The sequence below is a fragment of the Mastigoproctus giganteus genome, chromosome 8, assembly GCF_048544385.1.
Source record: "Mastigoproctus giganteus isolate SK-2022 chromosome 8, ASM4854438v1, whole genome shotgun sequence".
Lineage (NCBI taxonomy): Eukaryota > Metazoa > Arthropoda > Arachnida > Uropygi > Thelyphonidae > Mastigoproctus > Mastigoproctus giganteus.
Window position 1 is genome coordinate 226,945,023 of NC_143582.1, and position 14,865 is coordinate 226,959,887.

General features: G+C 34.1%; 1 long non-coding RNA gene across 4 annotated transcripts in view; it reads left to right on the top strand.

Moving 5' to 3' along the window:
- LOC150082381 (uncharacterized) overlaps positions 1-14,865 on the top strand; it is a 255,841-nt gene that overhangs the window by 200,251 nt on the left and 40,725 nt on the right. The gene's annotated exons all lie outside the window — the stretch shown is intronic.

Genomic DNA, 14,865 nt, shown 5'->3' on the forward strand with positions numbered 1-14,865 from the left:
TTTCTCTTTTGTTTGGATAAATGTTACTTGTGCATTCCTCCATTTTTTACCCAGAATATTTATTATTGTTATAAAGTTATTTGTTTAGCAGAAGTGTACTAACCTTTTTTCTAAATGGGAACCCTTTGCCCTTTTAGAGTACACAAAATTACAAATTAAAATTCAAAAACAGGGGAATTATACAATTCGCTACTCCTGTACAATTATTTAACCAATAACCGGAAGTTCTAAGTAAACAATAGATCCCATCCGTTCTGCATTTTCGCTTTAAATATACCAAAAATGTTACCTGCAAAAGAGTTATAGTGATCTGTGACAGCGTTCTAATCAGATACGGTTTAAAATATAAGAACAGCGTTATAGTGAATCAGCGTAAAGCGAACCGCGTTATAACGGGAATTTGCTGTATTCTTGGCAAAGAAGAAAAGGTTTGCCTAGAAACCCTACAGTTGTCCTGTTCCCAGTAACCCTAATTTCAAGGCTAACTTGAAAATTTCCCTCCTGAAAAAAACTAATAATTTCTACTCAATTTAAAAAATTGAAACTCTCAATATGTATAAAGATCAGCATATTATTCGATTTCCTTTCTTTAGTTTGCAGCAAGAACTATTAATTCACTCGAAAACAGTTAAAATGTACGATCACATATCAATTTATGAAATTATGACCTCCAAAAACTGTGCAAAATCCTTTTGATAATACAGTATTAGGAGTTACAGCATTCGTTTCAATTTCGCGCCTCATCTCGGTACCGCTGGCTAAATCAAATCACGCTTAAGTCATTAAAGTTACTAAGGTGATCCAAGGAGAAAATAAAAATGTAAGCAACTTTCTTGGAAAAGAAACAGTTGAACATCGTTACTTGCGAACTATATTTTGCATCGCTCTGTCAGAACATTTTGCTTTACTGCTTTTCATAATTGTACGAAAGAATTGTTTTGGAAAAACAAAAATATGGTATTTCCTTTCTTCAATATGTATTGTATCTACTAACAAAAAATCAAGGAAATTCATTTGTTTGAAACTACAGTGGAAACGGAAGGAAAAAAACCCAAAAAACTGATCACTACAATGCGCATTTCATTTCATTTCTACAGCTGTTCACTCTGTACAAATCGAAAATCCGCCCTCCCATGAAATATTGTTTCCACACCTGGGGTGGTGCCCCCAAAACCTCTCTCATGCGTCTGGATTCCGTTCAGAAGAGGGCAGTTAGGTTAATTAATGATTCATCTCAAACAGAGCCTCTCCACTCGCTGTCTGATATACGTACTGTTTCTGCTGCATGCCTCTTCTACAGATACTTCAATGGGCACTGTCTTTTGTATTGGCTTCTATAATTCGTGCTCTCTCTTTCAAAACAGTCCGAACACGTGCCGCCACCAGCCAACATCCATTTACTGTCAAACTGCAAACTCACAGAACCAACTTTGTATCTTCCTCGTTTATTCATTCAACTGGCATTTTCTGGAAGAACCGTCTTCCTATGTATTTCCTGAAAATGACAGTCTACAGAAGTTCAAGTTCAATTGAACTAATATCTTCTTTCGTCTTCCCAACCTCGAACCCAAGCACGATACTAAGTACTGAAAGTTCTAATTTCACACAATCAGTCACCGACTTGATTGTGTGAAATTGCACATCTGCTAAAAACCACAGTAAAACAAGAGAAATGATGGGGATTAAATCTATTTTTCAGCGTGGTTTATGTTTTTATTGCAGCTCAGAACAGCAAATGACCGTGGATGGTGAATTTATTCGGTTTCTCTACTAAAACAGATTTTCTCCCTTTGTGATACATCAAATTAAGCCTTTAGTCGTAATCTGTTAGCTTTGTATTGTGAGAAATATTGCAGTTTTATGAAGAATACACATTTCGAGAAACAATCCGTTGTTCATGGAGGATGATTTTTTTTTCTTCTTCTGCATACCAGTTTTCGAAGTTTATAACGCAGTTAGAAATATTTTCTTGAAATTTCATTACATCAAATATACATGAAACTGCTGTTTCGATATTGTTTCCTAAAAACAATTACAAACAGGGCAATTTTTTTTTTTTTTTTTTTATGAAATGAGAATTGGAGTGTTATCAGTATTACACCAGTTTTTTCAGCTTTCACTACCTGAATTTCTTTGATTTTCTGTTAATACGTGCAATACACATTTCAATGTCTATGCCGCACCCTGTTTTTCCCCTAATCATTTTTCGGGAAAAACGGACTTGACCTACTTTGGGTCAAAATTCTCTTTCTTTTCTGCGAATTTCTTCTTGCCTTTTCGTGCCTTCCTAACCGATGTGTGTTTATGGCATGTTTTTTTATTGTATATTTTTACATATTTCTTATATATTTATATCTTATACCTCTAGACTTGGCGCACTGTAGCCTTAGATGCTGATGCGCCATAAAAGTCCTAATAACCAACCAACCATCATAACCGATTATTTTTTTTTTTGTTATTTTTGTTTTTTTTTTTTATATTTTAGGAACATTAGCAACTAAGGCAATATTGCTTTTGGGATATGCGGTGGTCATTCCCTGACCTTTCCGCATCCTCCGTATTTGGTGGGCATGGGCTCGAACCCCTGGTCTAATCAAGAAGCGTGTGCTACGCACTGCTGCTCCTTTCCACCTGGTACGGAGACGCCCCTTAACCGATTAAATATATGATACTATTTTATTCAAACTGTCGGTGTAATTATTATTATTATTATTAAAAAATTTTTTTTTTGGTAAGCCAAAGCTTATAGTGCATTCCTCCATTTTATAACCAGAATTTTTAATATTCTTATAAAAGTTATTTGTTTAGCAGAAGTTTACTAACTTTTTTCTAAATGTGAACTCCATTCTTTGCCCTATTAGACTACACAAAATTACAGATTAAAATTCAAAAACTAGAGAATTATACAATTGGATGTTACAAGTGGCTCCACGTGTGCAGTTATTTATTCGATAACCGGAAGTTCCTAAGTAAACAATGTATCACATCCGTTCCGATTTTTCACTTTAAATGAGTGAAGGCCCCCGATCATTAAGATTTGATTTGTATCTGTAATTTTATTGGTGTATTTATCACATTTCTTCATTTTATTTTTAAACGGATTATACAAAGTTTCATATAATTTGAATGTTTTTTTTTTTCTTTAATATTTGATGTAATAATAAATTTTTAATTCGTTATACCGCATATCACTTTGGGTAGGGTAAAACAAAAAAGAACTCGTTTTGTTTAGGATCTGTATTTCATTCTTATATTAACAGTAGCTGCAAGCGAAATACGAAAAATAAATTTTAATATTATTCATTTCAGTTTCGCAATTTCAATTAAATTACAGGCACCTTTATTCTTTCTGTGCAGAGTAGCTATAAATATCAGAGATCAAAATAGCAGCAGTAATTGCTGGAACCGTTGCTGTTATATTAAGTGGTAAAATATTTCAGTGTAAGGGTAGTTTCTACCCTTTTCTGTAATGAAACAAAAGATAAGTCTATACGGTATATCATTACCTGGTGCACTGTGTAATAGATGATGCTATCTCTTGGGATGTTCAATGAATTTTGGTATATTGATTCCAAATATGACTTCAGTGTTTGCAGAGAAGAAACGGGTTGCCCAGCAATCCTACTTTTGTCGGGTCCCCCAGTAACCCTAATTTTAAAGTGAATTCTCTACTGATATCATGGATTGTAGCAATCTTTTAGGTTTATTTTAAATTAAGAACCACTCACTATGGCTCTTCAAGTTTATAAACGTAATACAGAGAAGAAAAGAAGAACAACATTAAAGCTTAGGAACAAACAATATAATCTGACTTATTAACGTTAGGGTCACCACAAAGTTAATTCATATACCCATGTGTATTGTGTCTGTAAATTGCGTGTGGTGTCTGATTAAGTTGCCTGTTTTGCTGGATGAAACACCCCAGTTTCAAGGGACGGAACTTTTCTATCTATCCCTGAGACTGACTAACTCAGCCATGGATTGAAAATAGCCCACAACATTCCTTGCGTCATTGATGGGATTTGAACCACGGCCTTTTCCACCTGGTGACAATAACACATAGGCTAAACTTGATACATTAATGAAAACAGAAGTGCCAGAATATCACGTTGGAACTTCAATATGTTTATGCTTTTTTATGTGCAGTTAACAAATTTCATTCTTAATCTGTCTATTTCTTATTTATCCTCATTGTTTTTTTTTTTTTTATTAAATATATTAAAAATAAAACTTTCTTGATAACGGTAAACTTTCTCCGTTACCAAGAAATATAATGGCGCCTTGAATCCCGTTATTCTGAAAGTCTGCTGTAATTGGTTAAGGATGATGAAAGTTTAAAATATTCCAATGCATTTTTAACCATGTTTTTTTTCTTTTTTGCTTGTTAACTTATAGCCAAGATTAACACCCCCTTTTTTCTACAGTAGATAAAAATTGTTACTCTGATATTATTGCGGTTACTTTTTTTTTTTTTAATCATTACTGGGCAAACCATTTCTTCTCTGCAAACACGAAAGTCATATTTGGAATCAATATACCAAAATTCATTAAACCCCACAAGAGATAGAGCACCTATTACACTGTCTAACAGTGTGAGGTTATACTGTATAATTAGGCTTTTGTTTCATTAAAGCAAAGGGTAGAAACTACCCTTAGTCTGTGAAAGATTTTACCTCTAAACATCACGATAAATTACGATGGATTACTGCAATCACCTTTATCTCTGATATTTATAGCTGCTCTGAATAGAAAGAATAAAGGTGCTTGTAAATTAATGCAAATTGAGAAATTCAAATAAATAATATTAAAACTGATTTTTGAAATTTATTTTTCGTATTTCGCTTGCAGCTACTGTTAATATAAGAATGAAATAGAGATCCTAAACAAAAAGAGTTCTTTTTTTATTTTACCCTAACCAAAGTAATATGCGGTATAACAAATAAATATTTATTATTACTTCAAATATTAAAGAAAGAAAACATTCAAATTATATGAAATCTTGTATATCCGTTTAAAAATAAAGCGCAATAAATGTGATAAATACAGTACACCAATAAACTTATAGGTGCCATTTCAAATCCTAATGATCGGGCGTCTTCGCTCATTTAAAGTGAAAAAGGGGAACGGATGTGATACAGTGTTTACAGAGGAATTTCCGGTTATCCGATAAATAATTGTACAGATGGAGCCACTTGTAATAGCCAATTGTATAATTCTCTAGTTTTTGAATTTTATTCTTTAATTTTGTGTACTCAAAAAAGGCAAAGAACGTAGTTCACATTAAGACCTTAAGGTGCGCCCACCCTCTGATTACACAAGAAAGTTACCCAGAACTCATTTCCAGTTCCTGTTCCATTTATGGCGCATCAACTTCTTATCCTATTTTTTTCGTTGTATTACTTCGGTACGGAAGTGTCATCGATCTGATTTTCGTCTTGGCTGAAAAACCAGGCAAGGAACTACTAGGAATCCCCACCCCCAACGCCGCCTCAGATTGAAGAAGCCTTTAACAATTATTCCTGAGTACAAAGAGATTGGAAACCAAACATAATCGCTCTCTGTCTTATCGTGTTCACATGTTTTTCACTGTTGTTAAGGTCTAAACTCTGATTCTTTTTCTCTTTTGTTTGGATAAATGTTACTTGTGCATTCCTCTATTTTTTACCCAGAATATTTTTTATTTTTATAAAGTTATTCTTTTAGCAGAAGTTTACTAACTTTTTTCTAAATGTGAACCCTTACTTTGCCCTTTTAGAGTACACAAAATTACAAATTAAAATTCAAAAACAAGAGAATTATACAATTCGCAATTGCAACTAGCTCTACCTGTACAATTATTTATCCGATAACCGGAATTTCTTAAGTAAACAATTTATCACACCCGTTCCGCATTTTCGATTTAAACGAGGCAAGACTTACGATCATTAAGATTTGATTTGCATCTATAAGTGTATTTGTTGTACTGTTTTTATCACATCTATTGCACTTTTTTTTTAAGCGGATTATACACGATATCGTATAATTTGAATGTTTGTTTTTTTAATATTTGAAATAATAATAAATGTTTATTCGTTACACCGCATATTACTTTGGGTAAGGTGAATTAAAAAAGAACTCTTTTTATGTAGGATCTGTATTTCATTCTTGTACTAACAGTAACTGCAAGCGAAATAAGAAAAATAAATTTCAAAAATCAATTTTAATAATATTTATTTCAGTTTCTCAATTTGTATTACATTTCAAGCACCTTTATTCTTTCTATGCAGAGTAGTTATAAATATCAGATCAAAGTAATTGCAGTAATTCCTGGTAGCGTTATAGTGATATTCAACGGTAAAATCTTTCAGTGTAAGGGTAGTTTCTAACCTTTGTTATAATGAAACATAAGTCTAATTACACAGTATAACATCACTTGTTAGACAGTGGTTACCTGGTACACTGTGCAATAGGTGCTGTATCCCTTGGGGTGGTTAATGAATTTTGGTATATTGTTTGCAATGAAGGATTGATTTGCCCAGAAACCCTATCTTTTCTGGTTCCCCAGTAACCCTAATATTAAGCCTAACTTGTAAATTTCTCCCCTGAAAAAAAAAAACTAATCACTTCTATAATTTCTACTCAATTGACAAAATTGAAACTGTCAATATACATAAAGATAAGTATATCCTTCGATTTCCTTTCTTTAATTTTCAGCAATTACTATTAATTCACTCGAAAACAGTTAAAATGTACGATCTCGTATCAATTTATGAAATTATGACCTCCAAAAACTGCAGAAAATCCTTTTGATAATATTAGGAGTTACAGCATTCGTTTGAATTTTGCGCGTCATCTCGGTGCCGCTGGCTAAATCAAATCAATCTTAAGTCATTAAAGTTACCAATGTGATCCAAGGAATAAATAAAAATGTAAGCAACTTTCTTGGAAAACAAACAGTTGAACATCATTACTTGCGAACTATATTTTGCATCGCTCTGTCACAATATTTTGCTTTACTGCTTTTCGTAATTGTTGTATGAAAGGATTGTTTTTGAAAACAAAAATATGTATTTCCTTTCTTCAATATGTAATGTGTCTACTAACAAAAAATCAAGGAAATTCATCTATTGGAAACCACAGTGGAAACGGAAGGGGGGGGAAGTTCGATTTATTGTTATTGTTTTTAGAGGACTGTATCGGAACAGCAGTTTCATGGATGTATATTTGATCTTCTAACAAAATTTGAAGAAAATATTTCTATTCATAGCTGCCTTATAAACTTCAAAAACTGATGTCAAAGGAATTTCGCATGCGTCTCACACGGCGTGCAAACGAAAATAAAAGAAAAAAAAAAAAAAAATACGCTACGAGTAATATTTTGGGAAATTGTAAGTAATTTCTTACTGAATACTTCGATGTTTTCTTGATATGCATTTGATACCATGAAAAAAATTCGAGGGAGATAATTGAATTTTCATTATCACACACGCCAAAAAAGTCCGATTTTTGTCCAGTGCGCATTTCATCAAAAAAATAAACTGAAACTGAAATAAATATTATTAAAATTGATTTTTGCAATTTATTTTTCGTATTTCGTTTGCAGTTACTGTTAATACAAGAATGAAATACAGATCCTAAACAAAAAGAGTATTTTGAATATTAATCTGTAATTCTGTGTACTTTAAAAGGGCAAAGAAAGGGTTTATATTTATAAAAAAGTTAGTAAACTTCTGCTAAACAGATAACTTTTATAAGAATAATACAAATTCTGGGTAGAAAATGGAGGAATGCACTGTATACTTTGGCTTACCAAAAAAATTTTTTTCGAATAATAATAATAATAATATATACAATCATTTAATTACACCGACAGTTTGAATAAAGTAGAATCGTATATTTAATCGATTAAAAACGCACGAAAGGGCGAAAAGAAAGAGAACTTGACCCAAAGTAGGTCAAGTACGTTTTCCCGGAAAAATGATTAGGGGAAAAACAGGGTGCGCATTGATATTGAAATGTGTATTGCACCTATTACCAGAAAATCAAGGAAATTCATGTAGTGAGAGGTGGAAAAACTGCTGTAATGCTGATAACACAGCAATGGTCATATAAAAAAAAAAAAAAAAAAAAAGTAAGTTTTCCCTGTTGTAATTGTTTTTAGGGAACTATATCGAAACAGCAGTTTCATGGATGTATATTTGATCTTCTAACGAAATTTCAAGAAAATATTTCTGTGTTATAAACTTCGAAAAGTGGTATGCAAAATAATAAAAAAAATCATCTTCTATGAACAACGTATTGTTTCTTGAAATGTGTATTCTTCATAAGACTGCAATATTTCTCACAATACAAAGCTAACAGTTTAAGACTAAAGGCTTAATTTGATGTTATCACAAAGGGAGAAATTCTATTTTAGTACAGAAACCGAATAAATTCACCATCCACGGTCATTTGCTGTTCTGAGCTGCAATAAAAAGATGAACCCCGCTGAAAAATAGATTTATTCCCCATCATTTACTTGTTTTACTGTGGTTTTTAGCAGATATGCAATTTCACACAATCAAGTCGGTGACCGCTAAATGTGGCGCTGTTTTTTTTTTTTTTTATGTATACCCTAAACCCGAGAGGTATTAGAACTTATAGTACTTAGTACCGTGCTTGGGTTGGAGGTTGAGAAGACAAAATAGAATATTAGTTGACATTGAACTTGAACTTCTGTAGACTGTAATTTTCATGAAATACTTATGAAGGAAGGATGTTCCAGAAAATGGCAATTGAATGAATAAACGAGGAAGATGAAAAGTTGGTTCTGTGAGTTTGAAGTTTTTGACAGTAAATGGATCTTGGCTGGTGGCTTCACGTGTTTGGACTGTTTTGAAAGAGAGTGTGTGTATTATAGAAGCCAATTCAGAAGAACAGTGCCTATGAATATATCTGTAGAAGAGGAATGCAGCAGAAACAGTACGTATATGAGACAGCGTTTGGAGAGGCTGTATTAGAGATGAATCATTAACTAACTTAACTGCCCTCTTCTGAACTGAATCAAGAAGACTGAGAGAGGTTTTGGGGGCACTACCCCAGATGTGGGAACAATATTCCATGGTAGGGCGGATTTCGATTTGTACAGAGTGAGCAGCTGTTTGGAAGAAAAGTAACGCCGAGAGCGAAAGAGAAAACCAAGTTTTTTATATGCAGAGGAATGTAATGTGCTTATGCCAAGAGAGAGATTAGAAATCAGGGTAATCCCCAAAAGAGATATATCATTTTGACTAGAAATAGGAGTGTTACCAAAGATGAGCAGAAGAATCCTTTTTTGCGAGGTGTAAGACAAGGCTGAGTTTTAGAAGGATTGAAATCAACTAAGTTGTCTTTGCCCCACTGGAGAATTACCTGAAGATCGACATTTAAGAAATTGGGAGCAGATTTTCTAGAAATTGAAGCTCATTGAGCAGGGCAAGGTTTCTCAAAATGGAAAGCGGAATTCAATGTGCTTTCATCGGCAAAACTATGGATAGGATTTCCAGTCAATGGAAGAAGGTTATTAATATACAAGATGAAAAGTGTGGGGGGAAAGAACTGAACCTTGGGGGGACACCAGCATTAGTGGAGAAGTTAGAAGACAGAGCCATCTACCATCATCCTCAGTGAGCGATCAGAGAGAAAATTGGATAACCAATTTCAAATAAACAGTTGGCAAACCATAATATGAAAGCTTGTTTAGAAGACCTTTATGCCAAAAACGACCAAAGACACGAAAGCCTTTGAGATGTCTAGAGCAACTGCTTGTGTTTCACTGAACTTTTCCATTGAATTAGTCCATAAATGGGTAACATAAGCCAGAATATCACCAGTGGATCGACACTGACGGAATCCATACTGGCGATAGTTTAAGTTTCTTGAATTCTCTCTCTATCTTGAGATTTCCTCTGACTATTTGGTTATCCCACAGTATAAACAGAAAATTAGTTTGTTGGAATGCTGCCCACCAATGGCACCAATTATCAATTCTTTTAGTGTCCTCCTAATTTTCAATGTGGTCAGATAATCGACTTTAGCAAAATTCAAAAGTGCTACATCAATTAGAAGCTAAAACTGTTCCTCCCCAACATAACGAATTACTTTAGGTAAAATAAAGGACGACTACTGATGATTTTACTGACTAGAGAAGGAAGTGTCCACAATAAAACATCTGTACAAGGTGAAAACATGCAGTCATTGGAAAGAAAGTATCCATACTCATTTGCATTCAAGGACAAGCTATATAGCAATATTTCAAATTTATAATGCAGTTCATTCGCTAATATTTCCAGAGGGATTATTGCATATTGTTCCTGAAAACAATTACAAAAAATAAAAAATTTTTTTTTTTATGAAATGCGCACCGGACAAAAATCGGACCGAACTTGGGCATCCTACCATGAAACTGCCTTACTAGAACTTCACCATCTGTTTTGAAAGTAACAGCTCTGGACTTTTGACAGTCTCCTGGCCTTCCCTCTCACCCAAAAGGGTATTTTAATCTCTTTCTCTGTCCCTTAGGGTCGGACTAGAAAGGTGAACTCCCTCCACTAAGGAGTTTTTTTTTTTCCCCAATTGAACGAAAGGAACTGGAAATTTCCGGAAAATGAACCCTGTTTTCCTCAATTCGGTAACCAGCTACTCTGAGAGCGCAAGACAAGTGAAATTATATTTGCAGCTCAGAATGGAATTCAGACATCCAAACATATGACACATTATGGCGAATTTTTCGGCTGTGTGTGATAATGAAAATTCAATTATCTCCCTCGAAATTTTTTGATGGTATCAAATGCATATCAAGAAAATATCGAAGTATTCAGTGACAATTACGTAGCGTATTTTTTAATTTTATTTTCGTTTGCACACCGTGTGAGATGCATGCGAAATTCCTTCGACATCAGTTTTCGAAGTTTATACCGCAGTTATGAATAGAAATATTTTCTTGAAATTTTGTTAGAAGATCAAATATACATCCATGAAACTGCTGTTCCGATATAGTTCTCTAAAAACAATTACAATAAAGCGAACTTTTTTTTTATGAAATGCGCATTGCAGTGTTCAGCTTTTTTTTTTTTTTTTTTTTTTCCCTTTCGTGGTTTCCAATAGATGAATTTCCTTGATTTTTTGGTAATAGATACAATACATATTGAAGAAAGGAAATACTATATTTTTGTTTTTCAAAAACAATTCTTTAGTACAACAATTACGAAATCTGTAAAGCAAAAGTCACGAGCAATGCAAAATATTGTTCGTAAGTAATGATGCTCAACTGTTTGTTTTCCAAGAAAGTTGCTTACATTTTTATTTTCTCCTTGGATCACCTTGGTAACTTTAATGACTTAAGCTTGATTTGTTTTAGCCAGCGTCATCGGGATGACGCGCGAAATTGAAACGAATGCTGTAACTCCTAATATTATCAAAAGGATTTTGCATAGTTTTTGGAGGTCATAAATTGATATGTGATCGTACATTTTCGCTGTTTTCGAGTGAATTAATAGTTATTGCAGCAAATTAAAAGAAAGGAAATCAAAGAATATACTTATCTTTATGTGTATTGAGAGTTTCAATTTTGTAAATTAAGTAGAAATTATGGAAATGGTTTTTTTTTTTTTTCAGAAGGGAAATTTTCAAGTTCGGCTTAAAATTATGGTTACTGGGGAACCGAACAAAGGCAGGGTTTCTGGGCAAACCATTTCTTCTTTGCAAACAATATACCAAAATTCATTAAACACCCCAAGAGATACAGCACCTATTGCACAGTGTACCAGGGAACCACTGTCTAACAAGTGAGGTTATACTGTGTAATTAGACTTATGTTTCATTATAGCAAAGGGTAGAAACTACCCTTACTCTGAAAGATTTTACCTCTAAACATTACGCTTCCTGGAATTACTGTAGTCACTTTGAACTCTAATATTTATAAATATTTTGAGTAGAAAGAATAAAGGTGCTTGTAGTTTAATACAAGTTGCGAAACTGAAATAAATATTATTAATATTGATTTTTGAAATTTATTTTCCGTATTTCGCTTGCAGTTACTGTTAATACAAGAATCAAATACAGATCCTATACAAAAAGAGTTCTTTTTTATTTCACCCTACTCAAAGTAATATGCGGTGTAACGAATAAAAATTTGTTATTACTTCAAATATTAAAGAAGAAAACATTCAAATTATACTGTATTTATCACATTCAATGAATGTGATAAATACAGTACACCAATAAACGTATGGGTGCAAATCAAATCTTAATGATCGCGCGTCTTCACTCGTATCAGATGAAAAGGCGAAACGGATGTGATGCAGGGTTTACATTGGAACTTCCGGTTATCGGATAAATAATTGTACAGGTAGAGCCACTTGCAATTGTCAATTGTATAATTCCCTTGTTTTTGAATTTTAATTTGTAATTTTGTGTAGTCTAAAAGGGCAAAGAAAGGGTTCCCATTTAGAAAAAAAGTTGGTACACTTCTGCTAAACAAATAACTTTATAAGAATAATAAATATTCTGTGTAAAAAATGCAGGAATGCACAAGTAACATTTATCCAAACAAAAGAGAAAAAGAATCAGAGTTAAGACTTTAACCATAGTGAAAAACATGTGAACACGTTAAGACAGAGATTATTTGGTTTCCAATCTCTTTGTGCTCAGTAATAATTGTTAAAGGCTTCTTACATCTGAGGTGGCGTTGGGGGGGGGGTATTCCCAGTAGTTCCTTCCCAGGGTTTTCATCCAGCATGAAAATCAGATCAATGACACTTCTGTACCGAAGTAATAAAACGTACAAAATAGGATAAGAAGTTGATGCGCCATAAATGGAACAGAAACATGAAATGAGCTCTGTGTAACTTGTGTAATTAGAGGGTGGGCGCACCTGAAGGTCTTAATGTGAACTCCGTTCTGTGCCCTTTTAGAGTACACAAAATTACAGATTAAAATTCAAAAACTAGAGAATTATACAATTGGATATTACAAGTGGCTCCACCTGTACAATTATTTATCCGATAACCGGAAGCTCCAATTTAAACACTGTATCACATCCGTTCTGCTTTTTCACTTTAAATGAGTGAAGACGCCCGATCATTAAGATTTGATTTGCATCTATAAGTTTATTGGTGTATTTATCACATTTATTGCACTTTATTTTTAAACGGATTATACAAGATTTCATATAATTGGAATGTTTTTTTTTTATATATTTGAAGTAATAAATATTTATTTGTTAATACTGCATATTACTTTGGGTAGGGTGAAATTAAAAACAACTCTTTTTGTTTAGGATCTGTATTTCATTTCTGTATTAACAGTAACTGCAAGCGAAATACGAAAAATAAATTTCTAAAATCAATTTTAATAATATTTATTTCAGTTTCGCAATTTGTATTATGTTACAAGCACCTTTATTCTTTCTATGCAGGGTAGTTATAAATATCAGAGATAAAAGTAATTGTAGTTATGTCTGGTAGCGTTATAGTGATGTTCAGCGGTACAATCTTTCAGTGTAAGGGTAGTTTCTACCCTTTGTTGTAATGAAACATAAGTCTACACAGTATAGCATCACTTTTTAGACAGTGGTTCCCTGGTACACTGTGCAATAGGTGCTCTATCTCTTGGGGTGTTTAATGAATTTTTGTATATTGTTTGCAAAGAAGAAATGGTTTGGCCATAAACCCTACCTTTATCTGGTTCCCCAGTAACCCTAACTGAAAATTTCCCTCCTGAAAAAAAAATAATCATTTCCCTAATTTCTACTTAATTTACAAAATTGAAACTCTCAATACACATAAAGATAAGTATATTCTTCGATTTCTTTTCTTTAATTTGCAGAAATAACTATACTTTTCTGGTCCTATCTATATATTCTGGTCCTTGAGGTTTTCACAGACATTCTCGCAGATATGCCAGACAAGCTGTACTTGCTACCTGGGAGTCTAAAACGTTGATGGAACTGATGTTCGGGTGATACTCAAGTCATGTGGACCCAATTTCGGCGAAGGCCGGACCATCTGTGACAGCCAAATCCTCTGCTTGCACCTTCACGATGGTGGTGGGTTAGTAGTAAAAAGTAAAGTAAAGTGCAGCCATTATCAACCCACTGCAGGATGGAAGCCTCCTCAACAATTCATGCTGAGGGAAATGGACCATAATCTGCCACGCTGGTCCAGTGCGGGTTGGCAGATCGACCGTATTCAGCAGTTAGGGGCTTGAACCCCGGTCTACTCAAAGAGCGTGTGCTACTGCACTCCCGCTCCTGCCCACTCGGCTACGGAGGCCTGTGGGTTAGTAATAATGCGTATAACATGGTGGGTGACAACCCAGGTGTGAACCAACGTAAGCAGGGGTCGAGGTGTGGCGTCCACACCACATGGAGGAATGCCGCCCCTCTATGTTATCAGGCAGTACTAGGTGGTAGATGGCTCTCATCAACCAGTGCAATACCACCACTTTGCTCATTGGAAGCTTGAAGTGGTGGAACCCATGTTTAGTTCCTAGAGCTAAGTTCCGGTCAACCCTTCCCTATCTCTTCCATCATGCAGTATGATTGATGACTTTTGAGGTTATGATGAACATCCTGGCGAGATCCAATATTCCTTACATCTCGAGGGTACAGCTCTAAAACGGTGTTCGCAGGCCGGACGCTAGTTAGTACATCGGACCGAACCTATTGGTAACTCTCTAGGAGGCTTCCGGATCAGCTAGTGAAGTGTTTCTCAAAGGATGTGCCGCGTCACATTAGTGTGCCACAAGATTTTCCAAGTGTGCCGCGAAATCTTAAAAAAAAACTAGCCTCGTCTTCATTTTAACATCAATGTCTGAATATTTTATATTGGTTGTAAGAATTGTTTGCATAACACAAATATAATATAA